General features: G+C 46.7%; 1 protein-coding gene and 2 long non-coding RNA genes across 6 annotated transcripts in view; 2 read left to right on the top strand and 1 right to left on the bottom strand.

The window, feature by feature from the left end:
• LOC120900266 (zinc finger protein chinmo) overlaps positions 1–22,314 on the bottom strand; it is a 123,905-nt gene that overhangs the window by 56,173 nt on the left and 45,418 nt on the right. For 2 of the 4 annotated variants that reach the window (XM_040307038.1, XM_040307041.1), the window contains exons 1-2: positions 17,341–17,579; positions 17,149–17,199 (exon numbers count right to left, since the gene is read on the bottom strand). The gene's annotated coding sequence lies outside the window, so the exon portion shown is untranslated. Of the gene's footprint in view, positions 1–17,148; positions 17,200–17,340; positions 17,580–22,314 lie in introns of those variants that run through there. The other 2 variants (XM_040307040.1, XM_040307039.1) reach the window with 2 other exon arrangements.
• On the top strand, positions 17,920–19,251 carry LOC120900270. Its single transcript, XR_005739180.1, has 3 exons — positions 17,920–17,976; positions 18,063–19,042; positions 19,153–19,251. It is a non-coding gene; the product is annotated as an uncharacterized LOC120900270 (long non-coding RNA).
• On the top strand, positions 20,742–21,364 carry LOC120900271. Its single transcript, XR_005739181.1, has 2 exons — positions 20,742–21,128; positions 21,188–21,364. It is a non-coding gene; the product is annotated as an uncharacterized LOC120900271 (long non-coding RNA).

The raw sequence follows: 22,314 nt of genomic DNA, 5'->3' as shown, positions 1-22,314 counted from the left end.
GATGCTCATTGTTGATAATCAATGAAAGTGCGTTATGACATGCGGAACACGACATACGAGTGCGTGAGCTAAACGCGAAACTCGCGAACAAACTGAGCTTAATACCATCGCAAGCATGATCATGACTTTTTCTGACTGTGGACAGTGCTGCCAAATGCCACTGTTTGACTGAAACGAAGCTCAATTCAGCTCACGAACACAACTGAAATGATCAGTGACTATACTCAAACAGTTGGAAAATCAATCACTTGCTTGGTGACATTACGTTTAGCACCCAACTCTTGATCACTCACTTGGTCACGACATTTTCTGTCGGTGATAATCACGGCATTCTTGGAGTATATTCCAAACAACCTGTCATGTCGCTTCAAACCACTAAATGAGCACTATTTCTCGCTCTGTCTACTTTAATTGTCTGTTTGCCTCATTTTGTTTCTTGGAACCACTCGCAAGCACAGCAATCACTCGTGACTATCGTGATGATCACCGACAGAAAATGTCACGACCAAGTAACTGACCAAGAGTTGGTTGCGCAAAATGTCACCGAGCCTGTGATGATCGGCACCAACTGCTTGAGTTTCACCTTTGATCATCACAGTAGAGCTCGTGACGCTGACATGATTTTGTTTCAGCCAGAATTTGTCATGACCAGTGTTGCGAACGGTGATAGTCGTCGACATAAAATTTTACAAAATGATACTTTTTGAAGCATCGCATTCTAGATCCACGCATTCATTCGACAATCACGGAAAAAAATATCATTTGACACGATGATATTTTTTCTGCTACAATCATTTGACTTTTTGATTTTGCCGTACCTCAAGTGAACTAGATCTTCATCGAAAATGGGTCCTTTTTTCGTGTTTTCGCGTGAATTTCTATACTCCTGTAAGAGAACACCATTTTCCTGGTTCACTGAGTGAAAATATCAAGTGGTGTAATGGCTTAGTATCGGTAAATGCACGATTAAGCAGTTCTGGATTCTCACTGAAAAATGTCAAATGACATTCATTCTACATTTTTTGCAATCATGTCATCGCAAAAGCATTGATTGTTAATGCACAAATGATTGTCGCTTTTGGAAAGTCGTGTAATGGTAACCATGAATATCATGATCAAAAATTGATTTTGACACCCGCTTACTGCGAATATCATAAAAAAATGTCGACAATTAACAACACTGGTCATGACTATGACTGTGGAAATTTGCAGAACTGATAACAGTAAAAAAAAAAGTCATAACAGAGTGACGATGACCAAGCGATGGTCACAAAAATGTCACGAAGCTTGTATTGGTCATACTAATCGTTTTGAGCATCACCTCTGGACATCACAATTGAGAACACGTGCCGCTGATATAGATTTTGTTTCAGTCAGATTTTTTTATGACATTGACCGTGACATTTTGCAGCACTGCGTGTAAGTTTCGATTTACATTGTGCATCTGTCAACGCTTTTTGGTCTCTCACGCTTTCCCATTAGGCTTCTGTTTCTAAAATCATATAAGAAAAAAACACATCATCAAAGAATGCACAAGAATGCAACACACAAAAGGTATCGCGCGCAATGCTAATTAGAACCATTCTCTTGATTCTCTGGATGTTTTGTTTTGCATCCGGGTTTCCGCGCTTTACTGATGGAAATTAGGCGCGAAGCTCTAAATACGGTCTCAATTTCGAACAAACACCCAACCCAACCAACCCAATGTGCATAAAATTTACATTTCCTTCTTCCCGTGGTCTTTTCATTCTATTTCTGTTCCAACTCCCGCGATGCAGTTTGCAGTGTTAGCCCAAAACTCTCAGCCGTTAAAACAAAAACGAAACAAACACACAGCAACAATTATTTTTTGGAGCCAAAATGGATTAATTGTGTTTTTTGTTTTGTTTTGTTTTGTTTCTGGCAGCGAACCACTTGCGATGCGTTTGCATTTAAATGGGAGAGGGGGGGAGGATTTTGGACACAAAACAAACACACACACACTCGCACGCATGTTAAAGGGGACAGAGGCGTGCATTAAGGTATGTGTGCGTACGTGTTTGATTAAATTCAATAACAACACAACACAGCACCAGGGAAGAAATATTCATCGTCAGCATGGTCCGCTTCCAAAAAAAAAACATGAACGTCAGCATTGCAACGACGCCACGGCCGCATCCGATCCGGAACGCACTTGCGCTCCCGCACGCCCCACAACCCCTCCCCCGAAACACACACGCAGTGCCGCGCAATGGGTAAAGCGCGCTCGCGACTGTCGAAATTTTCGGTTAAATAGATTTGACCTACAAAGCCCCGAGAAGGGGTACACTCACACACACACACACACATCATTGTGCAGCCGCAGCAGTCAAACGCCGAGGTTGCGCTTTTCGTTCAATGACGGGGGCAGCGCAGAAGGGGTCGTTTTTGTTCGGTTTGTATTGGGAACATGACATCAAATGCCAGGCCAACTGGGAACCGGGGGCTGCGGTTGCCACTTCCGCCGCAGTAAGGTCGTTTTAGAAGTGCGTTTTCGTATTCGGGAATGCACTCTCACACCCATCCAACTAACCTTTGCAGTGTGTGTGTGCGTGTGTATGGATCAGCGGAATTAGGGAACATTTAAATAATGCCAGCAAACCTGGTCCGGTTGACATTAAACTAAAAAAGAAACCAAAAAAAAGAGTATGAGAATTGTCCTAAAATGTGCACCTAATTTATGTAGTACGTATACGCTAGGAATATGTACCTCCCCCCATTCAAGCAAAGATTTACGCTTACAACGTGCCCGCCCCGTTGCTTGATCGTGTGCATCAACGCGACAAAGCGCAAGGCTGATCAAAAAAATAAACACATCACACGCAATTCAAATTTTTGTGGCTATTGCACTCTCCCCCTCACCATGACACCTTCTTCTTCTTACCCATCCCATGCAAATGCGTTAATCAGCAATTAAAAATGCATGAGAGCTCCACCATTCGCCACACCGCGCTGTGCAACGCAACGCTCCTGCTGCGTGAGCGGTATATGTGCGCAGCAAGCGCGGGCGTGCGCATCCGACTAGCAACAAAACGCGCGCGCCACAGCTGATGGGAGCGGATCCAAGGGGTCGCTTTGGCTTTGGCCCGTTTTGTTTCGGGCACCGCAGAGGTTTCGTGGTTCATTCACACTGTTTGTTTCTGTTACGGGCCTGGCACATTTTCGGCGTTTTGTTTCCGATGCTTGTGCGCCGGGCTGGATTGTGCGGCGGAAAGCAGAAGGAAACGTTCGCATGTTTGACGGTTTTTGGTCGGTGTTTTTTGTTGTTGTTTTATGTTTGTTTCCATTGCACCCTCCTCCCTTTGGAACAGTATTGTGCATCGATGTGCCAAAAACTGCCAGCCGGTGCGGATGCGGACACCTGCCTCGGGAGAAGTCGCATCACTGTCGGAAGTAAAGGTTGCCCAAATGTGGTGTGGCCAATGCATTGGTGCGGGTAAAAAGAACTAGAAGAAACAGGCAGATTCATTCATTAGTATTTGAAAGAGAATGACACATTTGGTCATCTAGAATGATTTCATTAAGCCAAATCGAGCTAAACTGCATTGCATTTAGTGAATGACTGCAGGTTTGGGCAGGAGTTGTAGCTTAAATGTAAAAAAAAAATATTTGCATAATTCAGGTTGGTTATGATGCAATTGCTTTTAAAAATATTAACATATTAATAAAATTTTTCACGCTATTTTTGAGACTTTATAGATTGGAAATCTGTTTTCAATGTTCAATTAAGAAAAAATTGCACAAACGATGGTGCAATATTGAATATTTTACCGTTCGAAGGCACTTTTCTTTATGCTTACAAGGTTTTCCAGGGGTTCTCATAGTTGTGGGACACTTACTTGACTGTTTTTTATGTGAAGTGAACTTCATATGATGTAAATTGGACTCTATGTCATCCTAGTTGGATAAGGTCCTTGTACATTCCTATTGGATTTGTCCAACCAGGGTGCTATAGAGTCCAATTCACATTACATTAGGTTCATTTAACATAAGAAAGAGTTAAAAGAGTGTTCCACAGCTAAGAGAACTCAGGGTGAACCCTGTAACACTCTAGAATTGCATTGCAATGTCGTTTTGATGCTAAAAATACATTTTTTAGCTAATTAATAAGAGCAATTGGCTGTGCTGCTGGAAATACGACTGTAACGTTCTTGCTCATATTGAGCCTTGCTTCAATTGAATGGTTTTGTTTTACCACAATGGCTTGAAACGTCTCAGTGAAAACACACACACACACATCCTTGTTTCTGACATCTCTGATATGTAGTGAATTAATATCCCATAAGAGTCTACGTTTTTTTTCATTAACCCATCAAACATATTGCTACCAATGCACACAATATATCTCATGAGTATGAAGCATTCAACGCATTAAAAAAATTCATCCTCTCCCTATTATGTGTCGCTTTTCAATGCACTTCCACCAGACACACCACAGTTGTTTGTTGACGGGTTTGAAAAGATGAATAAACCGTTCACTCCTCACTCGCAAGAGCTTTCAAAAACCCCCCACCACCACCCAGTCCTTCTTGTATTATGAGAAAACAAAACCTATTTCCTCTATAGAAAAAGATAAAACGCAAGAAACAAAGAAGCCCAGTCTGTTAAGACCGCAATAGCAGCAGCAGCAACAACCACTACAGAAGCTAATGAAGCGCGGGCGCATCTGCAAGAAGCTGCACATTTGAATGAGGGTGGCCAACGTTGCAGTTATACGCAGGCGAGCAAGCAAGCAAGCAAGCAAAAAAAACCCCTCATCTCTATTACTCTTTTTCATAACGAGCGACTCATATCATGGCAAAAGATTCATTAATTCATGCAAGAAGGTTCACCATCGTACGCGTAAAGCAGCAGTATGTCCTTTTTTATTTTTTTTGGTACGAAAACTTGCATTAAACAAGAGTACCATCCTGCTGCAGTGGCAGCAAAAACTCGGCTCGGGATAATTTCCCAAACTTTTTACTTCCTTTTTGCCTTTGTCGGTTGCGGCATCGAGAGATCCGCCCTCTCTTATGCCCCTGTGCACACTAATACGACACTGTCCCTCCCCCTCAGTGCAATAATACGCACACACACACACGCTCTCTACACCATGTTATTATGCTTTCTTACATGCCTGCATCAAATATGGCCAGTGTGCAAGGATATATTGCTTCTGCACGCTGCAGCACCACCACTACCCGGGGGGCTTGTTATGCTGTGCTGGCCAGTTTTCCCTTTTCCAGTCAGGCGCGGCTCAGGACCACCATCAGCAAGGGAAGGGGGGGAGGGGAGGTCTTCTGTGCTGGCTGTAATTTCCATCTAGCATAAAACCTAAACCACACCATCCCTTTCTGCCACCGGGTAGTTTCTTGCACAATTTGGAATTTTGCTATAAAAACCCCCCGTTTCCCGTTTTCCTGCCGCATGCAAGATGATGCAAACACAATGACGCTCCTTCCACCAGCGACCAGGGACACACTCAGAAGGATACACACACACACTCTGTTTCTTCGTAATTCCAGCCAGCCTAAGGGACAGAGCAGTTGCAGGAAAGACGCATCGGTTACACAATTTACGGCTCACGCACAAACACCCCACTCCACCTGCAGCCCCGGTCGACAGTGCCTCTCCCTTGTATTTAGAGCATGCGTTTTCAGTTTGTGTTCGCCACCAAGCAGGCAGGGTTTACATAAGGCAGGTGGTGGTGGTTGCAGCAGGCAAGCAAATTCCATTACCAAGTAAAGTCTCTATATACATACTGACGCAGAGTATGACTAAAGCCCCTAAGGGGACACACACCACGTTGCAGCACCACATTGCAAACGAACGCCATACACTGCCGCATCGGGCGGAACCCTCCCCCCCCCCTTTCCGCTCATCCCACCCCTTTGCAAGTATGCAATCTTCTTCGATGCCATTAGCCGTAGCAAATAGTAGTAGTAGTGGTAGTGGTAGCAGAGTGGAATATACTGCATAAAATTAAGTGTCCCGTCACTGCTGCATTGCTCCATTGCTTCCCCTCTCTCTCTCTCTCCATCCCGTGATTATCCTGCCGCCGCCTGCCCGTGGGTGAAAGTGAAATCGTAAAACATTTCACCACACACACACAAACACACACACACACAAACACATCCGTTTCGGGTGGTCTGCCTAGCTTCAGGGGGCGGCTTGCGATTATGCGCAAATGCAAGTCCATCCCACACAGTGCCTGCGCCGCCCCCTGCTTACGGCGACGATGACGTCGGGGAATGTGAAACGGTCCCAGGCACAATTTCCCTCTTCCGGTGCACAGCAGCGATGGGTTGCTTTTACCCACCGTATCGCACACAGTGCAAGTGGGTGGATGGGTGAGCTGCAGGGTGATGGTGCACACAATCCACTTTCACTTTCTTGCACTGCTGGTGGTTGGCGCTTTTGCACGGTGGCGCATATTCTTAGCAACACAGCGTAAGAGGAAACCCCTCCCGGCCGCTACGTCACGCCAGATAATAAAGCAACGTGTGGGGGAGGAGCGGTGGCTGAAGGCGGTGTCGATTGCATGTTCCAGCAAGTCGGGTGGTGCAAGGGATCCTTTTGCGCTCATCGGCCGCTCGACGCTTGGGGTGCTTTATTGCGTGCCCACCGCTCGTTCGCTTTCCCTTCATCGTTGGCTTCTCGCATGAAGTGTGGCACAACGACCCGCCACCAGCACCGAGAACCTTGCCGAAAACACAGGTATTGATTTTACCGCACCCGTTTCCTTCCCACTGGCTGACGCATCCAGCGCATCCAGTTCCGTTCGCTTCGGTTTGCCTACGGTGCAAGAGAGATGAAGCATATTAATTTCAACCCCCCCACCCGAAACCCCCTTGGAGCTGTGCTGCAGTAATGTGGCTTGGCTGGCTCAGTGCGTTTTTGGGCGGCTGGAGGATGAGATGTACCGATTTTACGACTCACCAGCAGGCCCCTGCAGCAGTTTTATTACCTTCCCGGCGTTTGCCCGTATCTCTACAGCACGCAGTGAGTTTTCCGTTGCGTTTCTTGGGGCGCAAGGATATTTGCGGTGCGTTCGTAGTAAAAAAAAAGAAGCAAATAACAATCGTCATACCCGTCCTTGGCGTCAGCTTTCCGTGCCGAATTGTTCCATTCCGAAGAGGCCGGAACGAATCTAAAACAACAACGAAGAGGGGTTGGTGCGTGTGTGTGTGTGTGCAAATGACATAAAAAGGGTTAAACGCATTTCGGGATGAAAATAAGAAAATTACTTCCTCCCGCCACTAACCCACTAAACAACTTCACCACCAGCGCGCAAAGCAATTCTCTGGTGGCGCTGCTTGTGCAACACTCCGACCCTCTCTCTACATCCTGCAATGTCATTTCCTTAAGCCCGTGTGCAGGAAATTCGGGGAACCGAGTACCGAGCGATACGGTTTTAACGATGGCCAAGCGACGGAACCATAACAAAGTGTAGTAAAATGGCGCTGCACCACTACTGTTGTTTGTGCGGCACACGGAGCGACGACGGAGCGCAATTCCTTATTCCAGCACAAAATGTGATGTGCCTTCATAAAACTGCATTTTATCGTTGGTCCTTAGAAACATAAAATTTACACCCTCTTGATGGTGGTGGTGGCCGAGTCAGGGGTAGATTTCCCCCCTCTAGAGAATAAGGATAGATTGGAGGGAAGCGAGAGATTGAAGTGATGGATGGCCAACACATCCACCGCAACAACAAATTTCGAGAGCCCCAGTGAGAGACAACATTATCTGCATTTTGGCGTACCCAGGCCCAAATAAGAGTGACTGTGGAGTAGCATAAAATAAAGGAAGCGCAATAGAGCACGTACAGTTTGCTCTTAAAATGAATTCACTATCCTCGTGCTAGTCAAGTGTATGACGATAGAGAGTTTTCACGTTTCGTTGTGCGCGTTGGGTGGTCTTCCAATCATGGAATTGAGTCATCAAAATCTTCCTCAGAACTTCACACAAGGATCACAACAGGATGTATTGGCAGATCGTCAGTGATTCTTCAAATGCAATAAAAACCTCCTATTTAGACAAAATCTTATCATAGACTAATTAATAGACAACTTCCTGTGACCGAAAAAGGAAGTCGGCAATCACAGCCAACGATTGTTGGCAAAACAGATTATAAAACTAAATGCAAACCCTTGCAAAACCCGCAGTGTGAGAGGGCATAAATGTATCGAAGCGCCAATCGCAAAACCTTCCCACACGCACTTTAATCGAAAATCTCATTTCTCTTTAAACCGCACCCACTCTACTAACTAGCCATATAAGCTACGGCCATAAAAAGTAAAAAACTAAACCCAATCCAAGCAAAAACATGCATGTGCAATAATCATAACCAACAACAACAGCAAAGGCCCACGCACTAATGAGCGATGATGGAAAATGGCAGAGTTTGATTGATGATGCAATTTTTTTATTATTTTTGGGACGCACGGGTGGTGCGTGCAGCAAACGGGATGCTGTTGCCCCAAAAAGTGTGTGTTTGTGTGGGGGGATAGCTCCGCGGTCTAATAACTCATTTATTGCAATGCCGTGTCCCATAAACGTGGATGGGTGTGAAAGGCTTTCAGTGTACGAAAAATTAAGCGTAGAAAAAAAAGAAAACCCCCGTCGCGGACAACTTTACTATCCTATCTTACCCTCAAGCAACACGCTGAGCGCGCTACTACGCACTCACGCATACAGGGGTTTTCAGGGGATCTCATACTGGTGGGATACATTCATGACTCTTTCCTATACGAAATGAACTTAATGTGAAACGAATTGAAATTCTATTGCACCCTTTGTGGACAAAACCAATAGGAATGAGTCCAATGCATTTCCAATGGGTCTGACGATAACCCTGTAATGCAATTTACTGGTTTTTTTATTCTTTTCTTTGCGGATGATCTTCTACAACACGCATCGTATTAAATTCTTTGCTTCGCACAACAAGATGGTTCAACAACAACAAAAAACTATCCAACCAAACATCCGCAATATATTGGCAATTTTAAACCCCATTTATGATCGCGATCGTGGCGGCAGCAGATGCTAACCAACTTCTAGCACCCTTCAGTTTTTTTTTTTTTCTTAATTACATAAATAGGACACTCCTGCCTCACTGAAACGTACGTAAAAACTATGTTAAGAAAACGGCAAAAACAGACGGCCACCAGGAGATAGGAAAAAAGGCATATACGCACTGTCCAATTGGCGAACAGCAGCAACCCAACAAAAACCACCCCTCTGGCCATTAATATTTATACGCACATTTTAAATTAAAACAACGAAACCCGTCCCGTTTCGTTGCGAAAGAAAATTCGGCCAGATCGGTCGATCTTTTGTGGCGGGAAGAAAGAAGAAAAAATGACACACCGCGTTCCCCCATTTGGCCAATGTGTGTGTGTGTGTGTGCAACGGTGCAGTATCGCAACACACAAAAGACAAATCAAACCCCTTTGGCAGCGCCATAGGTTTTGCTATAAAATCTCCCAAAAAATTGGTCAAACTAAACAGCAGAAAGGAAGAAACACGCGAAAAAACAGACAGAACATGACAAGAAGAGACGGATGTTAAAATGCGTAAATCAATACATAAACCATCAGGCAGCAGCTGCTTACCGAAATTTGCAAAAACGACGATCGTGGTGGTGGAGGAGCCCAAGGGGGTTGCCTTGATCCCCCTCGATCATCAAACGCACAAAAAACCCTAGACGACGCTTTCAATTTATATTGATCTGAGTGCCTTCTCTATTGTCCTCTCTCTCTCTCTTTCTCTTTGTATCTGCTCGTCTCGAGCGATCGCGGCCGACCTCCTCCACTCCCCCACCCTGACCTGCTCTACGCATTTTTGCTTACGCACCGCAATTTAGCGCGATCGGGCTTTTTCCCTCTCTCTCTCTCTTTGTCGTTTTCTTCTTCCGTTTGTTGATTTTTGCTGTTCGCGGTATCGCCAAAAGCTGAATAGACACCTTTTTTTTAGTTTGGTGGCCAAAAATTAACGGCTCACGCATAACACACACACACACACACAGAGCGCCCGTCGACCCAGACATCGACCTCGCGGGCTATACGCGTTACAATAGACGCACGCATTCAGAGCCCGAAACGCATTTTTATCGAGGCCAATAGCATCGGTGGGGGGGGGGGGGAGGTGAAGAAGTGGGTGGCGGGTGGTCTATAAAGCCACTCTGCATGGTGATGGAAGAGGAGGAAAAGGGGAGGGATTTCCGTTTCCAAAGCCGGTCGGACGGTCGGTCGGTCGGTCGGTGGCGGTGGTGCTGCTGCCGCCACCTTTTCCCTCCTTTTCTGCGTGGCGTGCTTGTTGCTACGCACGATCACCCGCCACGGCCTTCCACCGGAGGGATCGCAACAAAACGCAGTGTGGTCAGTAAACGCGTCACCGTAGATTGTTGTGTGGGGAGGTCAACCCCTTTTTTTTGTTGTTGCTTCTACTATTCGGGGTTGCCCAAAAATCGCACCATTTGACGCACAGCTGCTGCAACGAGCAGTGCGTAACGCACCTTCCTTTCATCTCCGTGCCGTTGTCTGGCCGTCGCCTCGGCTAATGCCGCCAAAACGGTGTTAGCTTTGCTCTCTCTCTCCCTCTCTCTCTCTTTCTTGATCGTTCAAAAATGTGTTGAGTCACAGGCCACGTGGTGTGACCGTGTGGTTTTGGAAGGCTCGTCTACGATTGTGATCTTGATCGTAACAATGCGTAGACGGTAAGGAGAGCCCCCCTCACTATCAGTTCCCTTCCATGCTTCAATTTACACTTCCTTCAATCAACGTTTGGTCTGCTGCCGGTTTGGAAGTGCTTTGAGCCTACCGAATCTAATATTTGATCCGCCACGAATGGGTTTCTTTGGAAGTGCAAAATCGTAGACCCCAGACACGCACAATCACAGTGCATCCGACCGTCGGTTCCTACAAGCAGAAGAAGGACGGAAAATGGTTGAAATTGCGTTCGCCAAACTATATTTCCCTTTCCCTGCAGCAAACAAAAAAAAAAACAGTTACCTTCGCAACTGTCTGGCCATTGCTGCTGGTGGTAGCGGTGGGTGCGTCTGTCTGGTGCGTAAGTTTTCCGGCCTTGACACCACTTTTTGTTTTTTGTTTTTTTTTTTTGCGTTTCGCGCAATGATCCATCGTTGGCAAAATTTCATCCACCGCCAGCGAAAACGGCTTACCAACCGACGCGTGAAGGTACAGCTCACCCGGCCGGCCGGCAGACACAATCTCTTTTCCCTTGCTCAAAAAACAAATGCTGATTGCCATCGAGGTCGAGGTGAAAAGGTTACTGAAGTGATGCACTTTTTGGACAAACTCACGCACTTGAAGCAGAAAAAAACAGATTCCTTTTGGCCCATCAATTAACTGAACCAAGGTGATGGGAAAGTGGTTCGCGAATTGGGTGATAAAGCATTAAAACGAGTTGCAATATTTGATCCGATTTTCACCTCGATCACAAACTAGGGAAAAGAACGCACAGTGCAATGTGTGTTTTTGAGATCTTTTTCTCATTTAAAAAGCCTCGAAACAAGCCCCAGCACGCGTCCCACTATCAGCTGCTTCCAACCAGCTAACAACATGTGCGTGCTGCCCATTAACGCCTAACCGAGAAGCCGTTGTTTCTCGAAACGGGATCGTTGGAGTGGGTGCTTTGGAGGAGGCGAACAAACCGCAACTGAAAACTGAAACGGCACCGCTACGCAGCGGGTTTATCGTTTCTTACAGCGCATCAGTTTCTTCACGCACGCCTGGCATTAAGTTGCACAAAGCAGATTTTGCGAGTGTGCGTCGGCTCTATATTATCTTCCTGTGATGGTCGGTCACCGTTGCTACAGTTTGAACACGTTCGTTCGGGGTAATTGCATCCAAAACCATCCTCAACAAAGCTCGTTTTTTCATCATTGCATACGCTTGCACAGGCGCTACAGTCGAAAGAAAAGGAAAACAAAGTGTTAGAGACAATTCTTTCTGATTTGGGACCGCAAAAATGGTCGCTCGGAAAAGCCTCGCAAACCAAACAGTGACTTTCGGTCGCATCGCAGGAATGTTAGATGAGTCTACAATAGTGGTGGGAGCTCGGAATCGGACCTACCCGATTCCAATTCCGTGTTCGGAATCAATTCCGGAGCCGATTTCGATGCTGGAATCGATTGCGATTCCGGAACCAATTCCGAAGTTGACTTCGAAGCCGATTGCGGAGTTGATTTCGGAGGCTATTCCGGAGTTGATTCCGGAGCCTATTCCGGAATCCGGAGTTGACTCCAAAGTCTATTCCGGGGTTGACTCCGAAGCCGATTTCGGAATCTGAATCAGAATTGACTCCAGAATTGGAATTAGCTGCGAAATTAGAATCTTGAATTGAAATAATAAGTTTCAGAAGCGAAATCAGTCTGGAAATCTCCATGAAAATGGATCGTTTACAAGTTAATTTGAATTCTTTGCGGCTATCAATACGTCGTATCATTGGACCCAAACGCCTATTCTTATAGAGATGCCGAAACCGAATCCGATTCTGGAGCCGATTCCGATTCCGAAGCAGATTCTGATTCCGGAGCCGATTCCAGTTCCACTTCCCAAGCCAATTCAGGAACCGACTTCGGTTCCGATTCCGGTTCCGATTCCGGAACCGATTCTGAATCCGGAGCAGATTCCGGAATCAATTCCAGAAGCTCATTCAGACGAAAACTTCATGTTTCCCATCACTAGTCTACAAAAGCATAACGCTTTCCGTTGGTGCCCCGAGCTCTCTTGCAGCAAAAATGTTCGAAAGATTGCCATCGTAATAGCGTGCTACCCCCGGGGAAGCTACGGACGATGAACATCGCTGGAAGGGATACGTGTTTTTATTATAGGCACACATCGTCCTAACCAGAACACAAAAGCATACCTCCCAGGGACAAGTAGATATTCCCTTGTGTCTCCAAACTTGGCAAATGCACTTGGCCAGCATCAGGAGAAAGGAGCATTCCCCCATTAAAAACATCCCATATTCGCCGTTCGCTGCTTTCTTTTCTCTTGCTGTAAAACATCAAGAGCGATGGGACTGTTATCAGTTCAGCTACTCGAAAACAAAGCAAAGCATCTCTTAAAGGACACACACACACTGTGCACGCTGTATGTACGCGTGTGCCACTGTGAAGAGGCACTCCGGAGGAAAAAACGCACCATGCGTACAGCGCACACAATGCAAGTCCACCAAGCGCGTGCAAAAACTGCGTACACAAGGGCGGAGAGTCCCACTCGAAGTGGACCGCCGGGTTGGTTGTGCTCTGCAGCGCAAGGGCCACACAAAACAAAGAAAATGAAAGAAAGGTCCTTGGAAGAATCCAATTTGGACGGGCTGCTTCTTGCGGGAATGATCACGATGCGCTGCCCGTGCACGAAAGGAAAGGGAAGCACACTAGAAATAGATGAGACGAAGACGAAGTGGATGAACAGTGCGCTCTATCCCGCTGGGATAGAGAGCATTGCCGAAAACTCTCCGAATCCGTACGACAACGGGCTTACCGGCCTAGAATGTTCAAAACGGTCTAGCCAGTCAGTGGAGCAAAAAACCGAAGCCTCGTGGGCCTTTGCTGTGTCACAAAAAGAGTCCACCCGCTCCCGTTAGGCAAAACAAGGCTTTTCATGATGGTTTTATGTTTCGTTCGTTTTTTTGGGGGGTGAAGAAGAGTGAGTGGGTTGGTAGGCACCAAGTAGCGAGACGCACAATCTCTCCCTCTACCACTCACCGAAACCCCTTCGGTTTTGTACGCTTCCAAAAACGGTATCCAAGCGCGCTGCCCCAAAAAACGCAACCAGCATGGCCGGCCTAGCTCGAGCAGGCCGGGTTCTCTACTAGGCCGCTGCCTGAAAATGCCCCCTCCCCACTCTGCTACATTCCTGCACCACTCGATGACCTGCCCGGCCTGGGACTACCTTCCCTGCTGCAAGTGTAGTAGTCGTGATGGTGGTGGTGCGTTTGTGCGTCATTTTATCGGTTCATGCGCATTTCAAACGCATTCGCAATGGCGAGAGTGCGTTTCCCATTCCCGTGCGCCACCGAATCTATGCGTCGCTCCCGCTCCCGCCAGTGGCAAACGGTCTCCACGCAGGGACGGCTTTTGCCAGCACAAATCCTTCTTCCTTTTCTGGTGCGGCTGTTTTTCTATCCCGTTTTTCCCCGAATTCTCTCCATTTAGCGTGTGTCTCGCTCTCTTGCAGGAGCAGGTGTAAGGTGGTGTGCGCTAGTGCCGTTCGCCCTAGCACGCACGCACACCGAATGCGTGTGTCCCCGTAGGCTCCAAGGCGGAGGATTGAGGAGGAAAGATTCATCACGCACACGGTGCGCCTTCGGAATTGGTGCGTTGGGATGGAACAAAAAAATGCACACACGCACCGAGTGCAAACGTGCCTTGGCATTGGGATTGCCAAGCGTAGCAAGAAGCTGTTCAATTAATGATCCGCGGTACATATAAATGCAGTTGTTTCGTGCTTTGGTTGGAATGGTTCCCTCAAACCAGTACCTAAAAGTATAACATAACAATCAGATAAGTAATTTTAATTTGTTTTCCGATTGTTTATAAAGTAGGTTAATAAATTAACTTCCCAATAAGAAAAACAAAGCCTCGTTTAAAGTCCATTAAAAATTCAAAACACTCCAATTCCGTATCAGAACCAAGTGCTCCCTTCTATTCTTTTCGCTTTCGCGCTTGCTCTTTGTGCAACGGGGCGCATTCATTTGCGTACGACCAACACCACCACCACCACGCAAGAAAGACGCATTTTCCCCCTATTTTGCTAATTAGGTTAATTATACGCAACTAATTCCCAACCCTCCAGGCTCACTTCGTCCGCCATCAGAAGAAACGTTGGCCATCATACCGGAGTGCACCTTCCGGTTTGGTTGCTTTACATTAGATTGGCCGCGGCAAAAGGGTCGATCGGGCAATGCGTCACTCCAGGCACGAGCGGCCGAAGTCCCTGGCTTGGTGCTTGGCTAGCGCGACACTATTTAAATATGTATAACTATGCCCCCCCTCGTTCTAGCTGAAGAAAATTGACCAAAACCATGCGCCAAGAAAGCGAGGGAAAGAATAACGCATACGCGCATTCGTGGTGTGTAGCTGCTGACTGCCACGCCATTGCTGTGCCGCGTGCTGTTTGTTACGCGTTTCTGTTGTTGTCGCGCGCGCATTTGTCGGGGTTGTTTTCCTGTTGCGGCGCTGCTACTGCTACTTGTTTAATTATACTTGCAACTAGCTGTGCCGTGCCGCGAGCTGTTGTTCTCTCCAGCAAGGGGTGCTAAACGTGTGCGTAAAACGCGCAAATGCCGGAAACGCGAAGAAAATGCATAATGAACGTACGCAGCAAAAGAACGAAACAATCTATTTTGTTTGTGCTTCTTAGTACAGGCGGCATGGTACCACACAATCTCAGCACAGCTCAGTGCAATTTGGAGAGTGTCCCTCTCTCTCTCTTTCTTCTTCAAGACTTCAACGTGCGTTTCGTACATTTGTGCTAACCGATCGATAAGACTGTGTTGTCGGAAATAGGCAACACAAACGCTCTAAAACAAGGAACGCTCACCCCTCAACGGTGAATGGGAATGAAGTGGTGGACGTGCAACGGGAATATGCGCACGTTGCGGCGACATTGCGTGCAGTTCGCATACGCACCACACACACACACACCTAACGGCGGTATAATTACCGAACCCGGGAACGGGACGCACGTGCGCTGGCCTTCTTCCCTGGCGCTGGGTGCATGATTTGGTGCCAAAGACAGAACCAAGGGTGCGTGTAAGAAAACCGGATTTTCCCCCTTTTGCGTAAGGATTGCGCTGTGTTCCGTCGCTTGCGTACACCATCGAAGTTTGAAAGGTAAAATTGGACGCAACCGTTTGTAAGTCGGCGAATCAACATTCTAAAAAACCAAGGGGGAAAGGATTAGTAGCTTAACAAATAATTAGACAGTGAGAATGCATTTGACAGGAAAAGGAGAACATCAAACGATTCCTAGTACAAGTACAGCTCATTCCAAATGTTTTTTTTTTTACTAAACTTAAATCATGGTGATGCAGTGCCTAAACCAGCCAAAAGTTGTTCATTATTACCTTCCAAGCAGTGCCAGAAACAAAAACAAATCCCCCGATAACAGAAATGTTTCGAGACGCGTTAAACCTAACACACTCAGTGAGTGTCGGTGTTACTACTATTGCAAAGCTGGCACCTACGGCGCACTGGAACGAACCGAGCGTTTGCGAGCGTGAAGCAAATCTCCGAAAAACTTCTCGCTATCAAATAATGAAATCTCACGCGCGGCAATATGGTTTGCCCGGGTTCGTCGTCTAATAGACGTCTGACATGCATCGGCGTCGCCGGGCCCGGGCCTGGAAGAAGGGGGTCACTCTTAGAACCTAACAGTCGTGTCCGGTGGATTGTGTGCTCTAGGTTGACGCTGGCGCAGTAATTAAAACTTCAAACTTAAAGAAACAATCATCATTAGCAGCACGTTCGGTGTGTTCCGGTTAAGCGGTGCTGCCCTTTTCCAAGGATTTGTTTTTTCGTTTTGTTTACAGCAAAAGGGGTTGAAATATTGATGGACTGTTGAGGCGTTATTTTCGCACATTCATCATGCGGTTGTTTGAAGAAGAAAAAAGGATGGCTTCAGCAGAATCGATGTTGTGGTCATACTTTCGGCTATAAAATAATAATAATTTAAGATGTTTCCCTAAAATGTAACAATCAGTTCAACTTATACAATTCTACGGAAGAATCTGAAAGCTCCAATTGTAGCCTGCACTCAGCATCACCTTGCTGACCAGTTGTTCCACACAGCCTTGCTTCCTCCACTTGCTGCTAAACTGCCGACGTCAGCCCGAAAATCGGAACCAATTTTCGGTAGCCAACACCGGGCATTTCCCCGCAACGTTGTTATGCTAATCTTTAATCGCATTTCATTTCCAAAGCTCAGCTAATTTTCTCGGTCGGACATTACATTCGTGAGAGCACCGGCAATACACTTCCTGGGGCCAATTTACTTCGCTCCACACCTGCCTATTTGCCAATCGGTCTCGTACACATTGACACCCAAATGCTTTGATTTCTCACCGGTAAAGTGCCACAGGGACCGTACATCTTTTCCTCCATCCTTCTTCACTTACCTTTCACAGCTCCAGCAATGGGGCGACGGCACCACCACTCGTCGATGAGATCTGTAATCGAGAGGAAAAACCGGTGACGCATTAGTTTAAGGGGCCATTTTTTTACTGATGAATGATAGGCGGGTGGAAGAATGATTGCAACTAATAATTGAAATTTTGCCTAATCTTTTCCTCGTTCCCGCAAATTCCAACCTCCAACAGTTCCGGGACCGGGGACGACCAGGTCGGCACAATAGTGATTCGAAATCAACCGAACACCGCACACTTTACTCGAGTCTTTCGGTAACTGTTTTCCCACAAATAATAATTTTACCCTAATCTTATTAGAACAGGTAAGGCGAATGTTAACTTTCGTAGCACTAGCATGGCGCGAGTAAATTTTGCAATTTCACTTCCATCACTGCACTGAAAAAGGTAAACAATTTCGAGCCATCTTGATTTAATGCGGCGAGTGATGGGCATCGCTGATCGGATTACTAGTTCCTGGTTCCTAACCGATCGGAGCAGAGCAGGATTTGGGGAGAGAAAAAAAGACTCAAAAAGCAAATGAAATAAATTTTTGTTTAGCTTTTCTTGTTAGTTTGCCACTTCTTTGATAAGGTATAATTTTCATCAGCTTTTCGGCACGCTAAAACCCATAGATAAAGCCTGGAAAGGATCACAGGACGAAGGCGTTACCTGCGTAACGAGCTGTAACGCTTCTGCAGCGTTGACAAAATCAAGGTGACTAGATAATTTGACAGTCCCCAAAGTAAACAGACCGCTTGTTTACTAATATGTTGATAGGGAAAATTGCTCTTGCTGCGGAAAAACTCTCAAAAAATCATGGTAAATCACTCCAAATTGCTTTCAAAATCCCTCCCAGCTCATAAGCTATACCAACGTTACGCAAAAAAACTATTCACATTTTTTAGAATCATCATCAAAACGGCTTAAAAAGGATATTAAAAAGCACTCCTCCGGAGCATCGTCCCACCTGCAGAACGAGACCATCAACCCAGTCCGGTGCTGTTTTACACCAAAAACCAGAGCGGTGCAAGCGGGTCCCAATGAAAAAGCTGCGTAATTGAAAACTAATGTTCAACTAGTAGGGTTAACCAATCGCAAGGGATTTCCGTTAGCAATTAACTTCGGCCAAAAAAAAAGTGCTACTGAAAAACTAACAACTCAACATCGTCCATCGAGGAGGTCACTAGCAAAAGCCACCACACCAAGCCAGTCCGGTCCGGGACCCACTTGCCTATTGTGCGGAGAGAAAAAAGAACAAAAAAATAAGTAGTACAACATACTAATGTCGTTTGCAAGAACAAGCGGCAGGGTTTTAGCTAGCCATTAACACGAAATGTTCCTTCCATGTACACACACACTGCCCCAAAAAACCCGGGGAGATGTAATGTCCTGTAAACCATCTCCACCAGCACCAGCATGTGCTAGAAGCGCACCAACCGTCCCACTCCTTAAGCCGGCTAGTTTCCATAGTGCAACGGCGTAAAAATTAAGCTTCTGCAAATTAATATCAAATGACCTCCGAGCTTCACCCAGAACTAACGTCAATTCTAACTAACACCAGCAAGCATGTGCAGGTTTATCACCGGTTTAAGAAGCCTCCCTCTGGTGCGAGGGGAAGAGGCAAAGAATGGAGATGGAGTGGCCTCCCCTTTCGGGGTGGATTAATTTTCTGTCCCGAAATCCGTAGCAATCGTCGTAATCGGATATGCCGCCGGATGTCTGATTAGGAAGAGCTTTCATAGCCACCCGGGAGACAGGAGTAGGGGAAAAGGAAAGGCGGACTACCACCGTACCAGGTGGTGGTGGATACACCCCGGAGCATAGAACAACGGCTCGATTTACGCACTCACGCACGCACAAAGCCTTTAGACAGAGTTGGAAGGAGGTAAGACACACACACACCACTCTACATCGCACAATGGTAAAACGCACCAGCAAACCCTCGGTTATTAAAACTAATTTTTATGACTATACAAAAGCTTTCAACATTTACAGCGTTACCAGCGTTGCGGCTGGACGATCGAGCGCGGCACTGCGCTTCCCTCCCCATCCCAGGTATCCCAGGTTGGTAGTTGGCCTCGAAGGCGTGGGGAAGGTGGGGGATTTCTGTACAAAAACAGGAGGTAATTACTTTTATGATTATTGCACTACTAGTGACGGAACGGAACATTCATCGCACACAGCAAAAAGGGTGGTTGCGAGGAGTCACGGTAGCAGGCAGTCAGTCTATTTTCGCACTTGGGTGGCCTATTCAGGCTAACCTTTGGCATTTGGGCGGCGGGTAGGGCCTCGGGTGATCGTTCTACGGTAGCGGCCAGATTTACAGCACCCGAGCTGGTATTATTACACTCCCACCTGAGAGATACAGCACTGGTCGTGTGGGCAGCCAGCGTTAATGTTATCAACTTGCATTTGTAGCACCGCAGAGCTTTATATTACCCCCGGATGATCCTATCTTATTGCTCTAAAACCGCACCTTCTTTACAGTACTGCGTTGGTTAGAATGCGCTTAGCTGACCTTTTGCGGAGCGTTACGCACGCTCGGGCATACCAAACAACGTAATTTTCTAATGCTTACCTTACACGCCAGGCTGTAACCGCCAGTCGATAGTGACTCGGTGGCGGTTAGGTATATGAAATCAGTTCCTAATTTCCCATTCCTTCTTTTTAGTTGGACATTTTTGCAATAATTCGTTCGTCGCAAACCTTCCCCATAAAACGCTTATATCCGGTCTCGCGAAAAACCCCTTACTTCCGTGTCAACATAATTCCTGCGTTCGCGATTCGATTCGTCCGTTCGGAAAACCTGCAGCCCCGTGTAGCCCCTTTTGCAACGTGAAAAAGTTGAACATAAATTTAGCAAACCCAAGCGCGGGCCACATCCGGCCCCAAAGGTGGGCCTCAAACTTCGGTTTGACGTGAAACCGAACCGAATAATAAACCACTACCGAGGAAACGGGTAGTATTGGTAGTCGCTACTTCGTTCGAAAGTTTGCATCCAAACCCAAATACGAAACGGTTGCCATTTTTCACGTCCTTGCGCCGTGTGTGTGTGTCATAGCCGAGGCAGTGCCTGTGGATGGAGAGAAAAAAACGCCACTCGCGGGAACGCATTGGGGACAGGCATTCCGAGGGACTTGCCGAGTTGCGAGTTACGCAACGGCTAACCCGAAAACGTTCCAAGAAATATAACTCTTTCGGGAGCGTGTCGGGCCACTTATTTGCCGGTTCCTTGAAACTGCTGCGACTGCTACCACTGTCCCCCGTTATTTGCGACCCGCCAAAGTGAGTGGGACTATTTCTACTACTACTACTACTACTGCTCACGCTTCTTGTTGTGATTGCCATTGCGGGAAGGGACCCAACTCGGAAAAGAATCGTGTCCTCCGGGGAGGGAGAGTTGGAAAACAGACCCGCCAGGACAAAACTTTCCCTTTCAGCCGGTATGGAGCGAAGGGTTTTTTTACCGCAAAAAAAGTAATAAATTATGAGACACAAGAGGGGGAGGTTTTTCTTGGTCCATTCCGCATCCTTCATGGTATAACTTTTCTTTCATGCTTTCCCTCTTTCGCCGTAGGAACGAATAAATGCGTACAATGCAAGTGATCCTGTGTGTGGCGTGTGTACGGTGGGCATTCGCCAAAAGCAAACCCGAAAAAAGGCACAATCTTTTGAAGCTTGTTATAACGAGCGGAAATGCAACATTTATTTACGTTTTCCTTTTCTTTTTTGTATTTTTCCTTTCCTAAACCCTTCATCCTGAAGTCCTCTCGAGCCGCGGGGGCCAGGTCCAGCAAGTAGCGATTCTTTTTGGAGCATCCTTATTCGCCGGTGGGTTTCAATTGCACTTCAACAGGCCTGTTCTTGCGGCTACTTTTTTATTTATGTCGAGGTACACACCGCACATACGCGGCTGTGTGCGGATGCGAGTTCTTAGTGTACGAATGTCAAGCGAAACTCTTTAACGGTTGGTGAGTAGGACATTTTTTTCGACTTCTTATTTGTTAATTCCCATCTGTACTTCCAGCAGCAGGGAATGGCTGCATGCTGAAAAGAGCAACACACAACACTTGACTCTCGGACCGTAAGGACCTGGCCGGCACTCGAGCATTGCGATTCGTCATGCGGTGTGGAGTGTTTCCGTTAGTAGGGTTTTAGAAAAACCTGTTAACCTACTCATCTATCCGGCTGCTGCAGGAAGAAGCGGGTAAGTAGCGCAATGAAGCGCACGCAATAAGGAGTGTTATTCTTTCATTAATTTGATAAGATTATATTATCGGAATGATTTTTCACTATATAGTTGTTTATCATTGCAGAAACAATGGCAACGATGAGGATAAAATTTACCCATACCAATTGCTGTGCATTCTAAAATTAATCATTTCCACGCGGAACCAACTGGATGGAACCTGCCAGATCAGCCACGGGAAGAGGCATTTGATTAAACAAACACACAGGCACACGCACACACAGGAATATCATCCTTCTCTCTTTCTCTCTCACTCCCTTTTCAATTTCATCCATCCAAGCGCAGACACAAAGCAATTCGCCTAACCCAACGCCACGCGGCTCAACCCTTTCTTTCCCAAGGACTTTCGCTTCTTTCTTTCCCTACGCACGATCGACCCCCGCCTCCCCCGTGCTCTACCAATTGGAAAAATGAAACATTTCCCTGGCACCAATTTTCCCGGAAAAGCGCAAACCAACCAAACACAACGAGAGGGTTGCGTAATAGTAGCAGCAGCAGCAGCAGCAGCAGCAGCATCCGCACCAGCAGCAACCATTACGCCATTAATTCTTTCCTTTCCAGCACCGCACCCGGCTGTTGCGTACTCCGCTTGGCGCGAGTCTCAAATTTCCAAAATCCAACCACCCTCCTACACCCACCGGCAGATGGAATATATATTTTTCATCTTTTCGTTCCATCAAATTCCAATCGGCTGGTGGTACCACCCACCCACTGGCACTCTGGTCGGCCGTGGAACGTGGAACAGATTGTGCGTTGTTGCGCGTTCCCGTGCGCCTGCCAAACGCAAATACGCAGCGGGCAGCGGCTGCAGCATGGTTTGATAATATTTAAACTGTAGAAGGCAACATTATTACCCACACCTTTCAAAAAACGAAGCTACCGGAATGGTGGCTAGTAGTGTTTAACAG

This window comes from Anopheles arabiensis, chromosome 3, assembly GCF_016920715.1.
Source record: "Anopheles arabiensis isolate DONGOLA chromosome 3, AaraD3, whole genome shotgun sequence".
Classification (NCBI taxonomy): Eukaryota; Metazoa; Arthropoda; class Insecta; order Diptera; family Culicidae; genus Anopheles; species Anopheles arabiensis.
This window is presented reverse-complemented; position numbering and strand designations above follow the sequence as displayed.